The 9,217-nt window shown below is 36.7% G+C and overlaps 1 pseudogene; it reads left to right on the top strand.

The window, feature by feature from the left end:
* LOC149240249 (protein IQ-DOMAIN 6-like) overlaps window positions 1-8,645 on the top strand; it is a 15,394-nt pseudogene extending 6,749 nt beyond the window's left edge.
* The last annotated feature ends 572 nt before the right edge of the window (window positions 8,646-9,217 follow it).

Here is a 9,217-nt window from a genome sequence, read left to right as displayed (position 1 = left end):
TTATGGCATGAAAGGCTTGGACATATTGGAGAGAAAGGACTTCTAATACTTCATGGTAATGGTATGGTAGAAGGTATGTCTAATTTCTCTCTGAATTTTGATTTCTATGAAAATTGTGTATATGGGAAGAAGAATCGGGTGAGTTTCCCCTCTGGTAAGAGGGTGAAACGAATATTAGAGCTTGTTCACAGTGATATGTTTGGACCTATGTCAATTCCATCACTGGGTAAGTCTGTGCACTATGTATCATTTATAGATGACTTTCTAAGGAATACATGGATATATTTCCTCAATAAAAAATTTGAAGTCTTTGACAAGTTTAAAGAATTTAAGGCTCTGGTGAAAAAACAGACAGAGAAGAAGATAAAGGTGTTAAGCACAGATAATAGTGGAGAATTTTGCAAGAAATAATTTGAAGAGTTTTGTAAAAAGTGTTGTATAGCACGACAAAAGACTACTCCATACACACCTCAGAAAAATGGAGTTGCAGAAAGAATGAACAGGGCGTTGATGGAAAATGCAAGAAGCATGCTCAGTGGCGTTGGGTTAGGATAGGAATTTTGGGCAGAGGCGATGGAGATTGCGTGTTACCTGGTCAATAGATCACCTTCATCAATGTTGGAGGATAAGGCTCCACAAGAGGTATGGATTGGTAATAAACCTTCTCTTTCACATCTAAGGGTATTTGGATGTGATGCATATGTACATGTTCCAAAGGAGAAAATAACAAAGCTGGATAGTAAATCTGAAAGGTGCATCTTTATTGGGTATAAGGATGGTTTAAAAGGTTATAAGATTTGGAACACAGAAACAAAGAAGGTTGTGTACAACCAAGATGTGGTGTTTAGAGAGGTGAAAGATGTTATTAAACATGAAGTCCTATCAAAGTAACCTAAGAAGAGAGAGTTAGCTAAAGGAGGAAGAATCAGAATCTACAGCAGAAGAGGAATCTAAATATGAAGAGCCACAAACTACAGCTGTGAGAAGATCAATTCGAGAAAGAATTCCATCTACTTTCTATTCAAATTTTTCTTTATCTATTACTGGTGATGATCCCAGAACTGTGAGGGAAGCAGTAGATTCAGATAATGGAAAACTCTGGAAAGATGCAAAGATGCCATGGTTGATGAAATGCCATCTTTGCAAAATGAGGCTTGGGATCTGGTGGAGTTGTCGGCTCAACGGAAACCAATTGGAAACAAATTGGTGTTTAAGAAGAAGGTGAATGTAGAAAGCAAGGTAGAGAAATACAAAGCTCAGTTGGTAGCAAAAGGTTATTCCAAGGTATCAGGAATTGATTTGGGTGATATTTTTCTCTTGTTGCCAAGGTAGCTTCTATAAATTACTTTATCTGTTGTTGCTACTTTTGATTTTGAGGTAGAACAGATGGATGTGAAGACAACATTTCTTCATAGGGATGTGGAAGAAGAGATCTACATGAAGAAACCTTAAGGATTTGTGGTGAAGGGTAAGAAAGAACTGGTATGCAAGTTAAAAATGTCTTTGTATGGGTTAAAACAATCACCGAGGATGTGGTATCAGAAATTTGATACGTTTATATGGGGACTTGGCTTCACTAGAAGAAAAGCATATCACTATGTGTATTTTAAATTAATTCATGGCAGTCTTATTTATCTGGTCTTGTACGTGAATGATATGTTGCTAGTTGGAAATAACAAAGAAATTATCCAGGATTTGAAGACCCAATTGTCCTCCAAATTCAACATGAAATATCTTGGTGCTGCAAACTATATTTTGGGCATGGAAATTAAATGAGATCGGGAAAAGAGGAAGCTCTGGTTAAACCATGGGAAGTATGTTCAAACAATACTGCAGAGGTTTAAGATGAAGGGTAGTAAACTAGTGAAGGTTCGTATTTATGTAGGTGTAAGGTTATCTTGAAATCACTTTCCAATGCATCATCTTGGTAATTTTACTACAACATTTTTCTTGAAAAACTTCAAATATCAAATTGTTTGTGAAACTAAGGAAATATATCGAGATACATGTGGTGAATTTTCAAGTACATATTAATTATACTTTCAAATATACCACCTATGGAGGGTAGGGTTGGTAACTAGTTCAAAAATCAATTTTAGATAAGACATATTGATATTTTTGTTATAACCTTTCTTAGAGAAATTTTATACTACGAAATTTATAGCACTTTGAAATAAAATACTAAAGTACCTTCGGTATAAATTTCATCATCATATTTGAAATTTTGGAGATGCAACATGTTGTATAGGTGTGTTCATGAGAAAATGTAAAAACTAAACAAGTTTGGGAATGGTACGATAAGTTTCTCTTGGAACCTCAATTTTTTTCCATTCTTATAGAATTGCAAAGAAGACATACCATCATATCGTATACCAAAATTTCTCACTCATAACCCATGTCCATTTGTTCTTGCATGTTGTGTGGTGGTAAGGGTTTAATATTGTCACCTTTCAGTCATTGAGACTAGATCTCCTGACCTACTATCTAGCTTACGTGATTGTGCCCAAACATTCCTTATCGAGGCATGTGGTTCCATGACTAATCTCAAAGACACCAAAAATATTGTTGAAAAAAAAAATATAATTACACTTCGTCTCATCATACAGGCTAACTAAACCTACATGTCTCAAGTGTCTTCGCCCTAAATATGCCAACACAAGAGTAGGATGATATTTGACCTTGACCAGAGCCTTAGCACTTGCTACAAACATTTGACGAAAGAGGGAGATGCAAAAATGTGAGGCTTTAACTTATCATGTCATATGAGACCCCACTCTAATACCACAAACAATCATCTATTGTCAACCAACTCCCATAGGCTCCTATCCATTTTACAAAAAGTGATTTGATTTGAATTATTGAATTTAAGGAGTCAATTGGGATTATTTTGTTCCACGAGTGGAGGAAAATTCCAACAATAAGGTGTTTATAAGTGCAAGAACCAAGTTTTAAAAAGATCTAATGAAGCCATAAGTGCAGGGAACACAAGTGAAGATGCCATGTTTCACAAGCTAAAGAAAAATGGTTTTTCGTTTCTTCTTGTTTGATCCAAGTCACCTTAGTTCAGTAGAAAAAAAATTACTGTAAAGAAATGATACATCCAATGTACGCTTCATAATTTTTTCTTTAATTAATTTCATTTTCTCAAATCATCATCTGTGGTGATAAACAACTCATACAATGAATTTTTAACTTTTTTTGTAAAAAAATTAAATAAATATGGTTTAGACATTGGATTTAGACAAGAAATAAGTAAGTAATTGTTGAGAAATCTATTAGTTGATTTAGAGATGACTAGAATATACCAAATATTTTATTCTCAATCTTAAGATTGGAATCTGTAATTAAGAAAATGATTAATATGCCTAGTTTCAATATGAAAATATCTATCAACATAAAAAAAACCTGATTTCCTAAGGTATAAAATAAAGTTTACATATCCAAGCAAAATTCAATTGAATTTGGAATTTAATAATATTACATACATATCAAAACTCCATTATCTTTGGGACTTTAATAATATACAATAGACATTAAAACTCCATTATTTGAAGATAATTTGATGATATTACTCATTTATAGTGCAAACATATTACTTTGATATTTATCAATTTAGAAATGAATACATAGCTACTCGAGCTCGAACTGCGAACATTACAGAAAAGATACACCTAAAAACAAAGACAATGCAATTCTGAATGTAATCAAATATATATACTAGAAATTCCCCAAAGGTGCAAACAGAGGCCGATAGGATTAATAAATTGGAAAATTGTACTTTGATTTGAAATAATAATTATTTTATTAGATTTAGGTTGTTTAGTGTGTTTGTGCTAAGTTGGTAATACAAAATTAAAATAAATAATTGAAACATTGAAATGATGAAAGTTGACTGAGATATAATTTACCACTTATTCTACCAATGAAATATTTAAAAATATTGTGAAGAAATTTTGATTTTCTAGAATGGGTAATTTTTACTAAGAGGAAACAACATGTACATATTACCTTTGCCTCATTTTAGGCATTCTATGTTGGTTTATGAAGGGCATTTAATAACTTGTTTTGCATATGTCTAATATGGTGGCATTCAAAATGTATGTTGTATTATTATTCTCATTTGTATTCCCTATTATTGATGATTATCTAATTTATGAAATTATCTATAATTGTTGTAAATCAAGACAATGTATTATTACTCTGCATCAAGTTGAACTAGACCCAAAGGATGAAAAATTAGAAGAATCCTACTTTTGTTGTATATTGATTGCTTCAATAGTAGATTTTGGATGACATTGTTTTCTTAAAGGGATATTTTCTTAATGGACCACAACCAATTGTCATAGGTTTTTTCATAGTGCATAACATTCTACATATGCATTTGTGGAGTAACTTAGAAACAATACATTACCCTATCGCCATGGAGTCCTAGGCTCTCCAAACTTGTCTTGCAGGAATTTGGGTCGAAGAATGTCCGGGTCACGTCATGGATAGTGAAGGTGGCTTGGGTGTAGATGTCGGGGTGAGTTACAAGCACTCTGTTGATGGCCATAGCCCCATTCACGTTGCTCGTGACCACTAGGTTCTTGTTATGGAGTACGTGCATATGCAGGAGCCGAGTTGCATGGCAGAAATTTTTTTCTAGAGAAACCTGTGGGTGGAGGTGTGGTAGTGGAGGAGATCCATCATGAACCACGATGGAAGAAACAAATTCTTAAGGGCATCATCGATGAGGGAAAACATGCAGTGTGTGGGAAACAAGATTTCACCTACGAAGATTCCATAGATGTGGCGATGATATTGTAACCACCCACCTCTCGCAGATATCTTCTCGCATTCATCACCATCTCATTCATGGTCACCTTCTTCTTTGCAACTGAAACACTACCTAGAAATATGACCACTACAAAGGTCAAAAATATGCTCGAGAGTCTCATCTTGCAATAGAAGAATTAGCAATGAAATACCCAAGATAATGTAACACCCCTCAATGAAAAGTAATTATTTTCTTTACTTTTACTACAAGTAACTTGGAAGACTATCAACTATGTGGAAGGCATAGTGAGAAATTTTAATGTTTAAATTTATTTTAAAAATTAATAAGTTGGTTAAGGCGGTGAGGGAAATTATGAGGAAAAGTCACTAAGTGAAAGTTTCACTTACCAGAAAAGTAGAGACAATTACTCCCATTCCTAGAGATAAATCATCTTAGTTTGGGGAAAGGGGAAGAGAGTCTGAAAGGGGAGAGACAAATAGCCCAAACCCTCTAGGAGGACATTGCCATAGGGAGGCAGGACGCTTCCAGAGGGATGCAGGACGCTGCCAATGCTAGAGTTCCTGAGCTGTTTGTTCAGTGAAACTCCATTTGAAACCTAAGTGCTCAGGATGAATTCCCTAGGTTGTAGCTGGTTGGGACTAAATGGTCTTGGGTGAACTTGTGAAGGTTCTTGATTTGAAAATTGTTCTAGAAGTGGAATATGGAATGGGGGGAGAACCGGTAAAGGTACCATTCTCATGGTCATGAGGTGTGATCTTAATCCTCTATTGATTTTCCTTGGAAGTTTAAACCTAAGCAGATAAGTATTTAATTACGTTGTAAGGTGTTTCCCTCTGAAATGAACTCCCCTAAATACCTTTCTGTCCTAATCTTAACTGTTAGATATATTATTAGACGATTCAACAATTATCTGCCATCCAAAGAAATCATTAAAAAATAGTTATTAGTTAAAAAATTAATTAAACGAAGCCCAGTCTGTTCGTCTACCTAGCTGGCCCGTCGTGCGCACACAGATAGCTCGTTCACTGCAAACGAGGGCCAAGGGTGAATGCCTTTGCTGCACAAGATTTTTCTAGAGGAGGAGGGCCAGAAGGATGAAGAGGGCCGCGGAGGGTGGATTTTTCTGCAGGAGGAGGAGTGCTAGGAGGATGTGGAGGGCCAGGAGGAGGATTGTTAGTAGTTTTTCCCTGAGACATCTCAGACCAAAAACTCTCTTGTGACCAGAAGAATTTAGGCTATTAATCAAATACATAGGGTCCAGCAACCTCTATCAGACACCAATATGAGCTTTATTGCAAATTTCTTCTCCGCCTCATCTACTAAGAGAGTAGCTGTTTGACATTCCTGCCAGCTTCCACGCTCTTTCTCATGATCTTTTCCTGTTTATTTCTTAAATTTTTCATGCTTTATACCTTCCTGTACCTCTCTCATGTCTTACTTTGTGGGAGATGCTCTATGCATGACCTTTTCATACTATGTTCATGTAAATTTTTGCAGCACTACCTTTGCATACTCTGCTCATGTAACTTTTTGTAGTCTTGCTCATCATCTTAGGTTATCAGTGGACCCTAATAACATATGCATTTCCTTACCTGGGAAATTGCATCTCACCCATCTTTTGTGCTACTTCATTATTTTTCCAGTCATTAGCTATGTAGGAATATTTTTCTAAGTTCATTCATTTAGCGGAAGCAAGCTTATTGACTTTGTTGTAACATGCACAGAAAAAGCTCACCAATGTAAAGTCCAGAAAATGGGGCCTGTGGAAAATTTCTGGTGACCATGAATCCAAGGGGAGAAATGAAGGAAGTTTCCATAAGAGGGTAAATTCAAACGGGGAGACATCTGAAGTTATATCTGCTACTGCAGATGCTTATAATGCTGCAGTGGCCACTATTGTGAGGGCTCCTCCTAAAGACTTCAAGGTTGTCAGAGAAGAACGGGCCGCCATTCACATACAGACTGCTTTTCGAGGATTTTTGGTAACCATTCTTCATGCACGAGCCTCTATAGATTGTATGGTTGGTTGTTTTGAGAGATGACTGTGTTCAATCCATTGGCTTTGGTTTGGGTTTTACAAGCCAGGAGGGAACTGCGAGCGCTGAAAGGGTTTGTGAGATTACAAGCATTGTTTCGAGGTCGTCAGGTAAGGAAACAAGCAGCAGTTACCTTGAGGTGCATGCAAGCACTTGTTAGAGTTTAGGCCCGTGTAAGAGCTCGTCGTGTCGGGATGTCGACTGAAGGCTTAGCTATGCAAAAAATGATTGATGAACATTGAATTCGCCAAAACAAACTGCGAGAATCTGAGGTATTTTAACACTCTAGCCACTATGGTTTAGTATCTTACTTTATGCACACAATAGATCGGAGTGCTAAATCCTGTGAGTGTCGGATTACCATATGTCAACTGTAGTTTAAGATATATACAAAACCACAAGCAAATCATAATCATCATCGTGTACACTCTTATCATGAAAATTTCCTGAACAAACGCTTCAGGCCCCTGTTCTGATTTGTGCTCAGACACCAAACCAACACTACTCATGAAGAAAAGTAGCTGCCCTTTCTGTAGACTTTTCCTAGCCATATTGCTTTTCATGACCCTTGTGCAGTGGACTAGATCATACCTCATATAGATACTTCTTTATCATAGGTCTAAAACGATCTCAGTTTTTATTACCAGTTTCTTTCCCTTTGTTTCTAGATATGCTAAATTTCAATTTCTGACAATCCCATCACTTATACTACAATAGTAATATCTTTGTGATGTGGAATTGCCGGAATAATTCTGATAACCTAAAAATATTTTATGTTTTAACTTGCAAAAAACTGGCTCTGTTATCCATTTTGTTTTAGAAGTGCATTTGCTTGTTTCAGGAGGGGTGGTGTGATAGTCAAGGAACGCTTGAAGAAGTTCGTGCAAAACTACAAATGAGACAAGAGGGTGCAATCAAACGTGAGAGAGAAATTGCTTATGCTCTCTCCCATCATGTACATAACTATGTTCAATGCATAAAAGTCACTTGAAAATTCATTTGTATAAGTCCTTGATTGAACACTCTATTTTTGGCAGATTTTAAATGCTGTGGTAGAATCCTCTACACAAGACCTTAGATGTAGATGCCAGGTTGACATTTTTAAATTTATATACTAGTAACTTTTATGGGTGTTGAATTAGTTTTCAGCAATGGAGAAGCAATTCGAAAACAAACATGAATTATGCTAGAATTGAGCCAGACAAAAATAGCTGGGGTTGGAGCTGGTTAGAACGCTGGATGGCTACAAAGCCTTGGGAGAAAAGACTCATGGAACAAGCCGAAATGGATGCTTGTGAAATTCAGTCTCTCAAAAGCTATGATGAATTGGAGAGAATCTGAGGAAATCTCATGAACTAGGAAAAGTTAAAGTTCGCAGAAACAATATTAGGGTTCGTGTTGCTGCAAAACCACCTTCAGCGGTTTCCAGTCATCCTACTGGTAGATCATCTTCAAACCCTAGCTCTGATATCCAATATGATGAGAGCTCAACAATTACAAGGGGATCATGTACTCCAAAATCTGGAAATACTCTGCAGACATCAAATGAGAGTGTGGGAAGGCCTAATTACATGAACTCTACAGAGTCTGCCAAGGCTAAAATATGCTTGTCCAGTGCTCCAAAGATAAGACCCTCATATGATGATCTTCAATTGCAGAAGAAAGTTTCTTCATATAATGCCGAAGTGAAGAGCACAGCCGGTTCAGATTCTTCTCTGCATGCTTGCACATTGATTCCACCTATGTTGAGATCTGACAAATCATCTACCAAGAGTGGAGAGATTTCTTCTTGTTCTTATGGAGAGTCTCGAAAACCCTTTTATCAATGCTAAGTTCCAGAGTGCTAACCTATCACTACTAGTCGCTGAAGGTTGAAAACTCTGCTGTGAATGGTTTGAGCTACAGTGACTAGCATTTCATGGGCATCTTACTGTATGTTTGAAGAAAAATTCAACTTAGCTGCAGAGATTTAGATTTCAGCTTCCAGCTGAACTGTGTCAGATGCTCTTTAGGGGTGGAGAGTAAAATTTTGAGTTCAAAAGCCACAGTGCTCAACTGTTGATTAGCTTCTTGGTTGGTGGCTGTGAGGAGCTAAAAGTTTGGTTTGATCTGGTGATTGGAGACATGGTCAGCTGGATTGCATTTGAGTCTTTGAGGAAGCCACTTACTGGAGAACTGTGTTTAAGGGAAAAAACAAATCTATAGCAGAAGCAAAAGAGCATGATATCGGACACCATTATGAGCTTTATTGCGAATTTCTTCTCGTCCTCATCTGCTAGGAGAGTAGCTGTTTGACATTCCTGCCAGCTTCCACGCTCTTTCTCATGATATTTTCCATTCAAATCAGCCGAGAAATGAAAGTTGTGATGATTTTGACCTTGAAATGGCATTATGTAAGCTGCTT

Source organism: Pinus tabuliformis, chromosome 8, assembly GCF_031772625.1.
Source record: "Pinus tabuliformis cultivar Carrire ecotype Pingquan chromosome 8, CPIR1, whole genome shotgun sequence".
Taxonomy (NCBI): domain Eukaryota; kingdom Viridiplantae; phylum Streptophyta; class Pinopsida; order Pinales; family Pinaceae; genus Pinus; species Pinus tabuliformis.
Note: the sequence above shows the minus strand (reverse complement) of the source record. Positions and strands in the feature narration are given on the sequence as shown.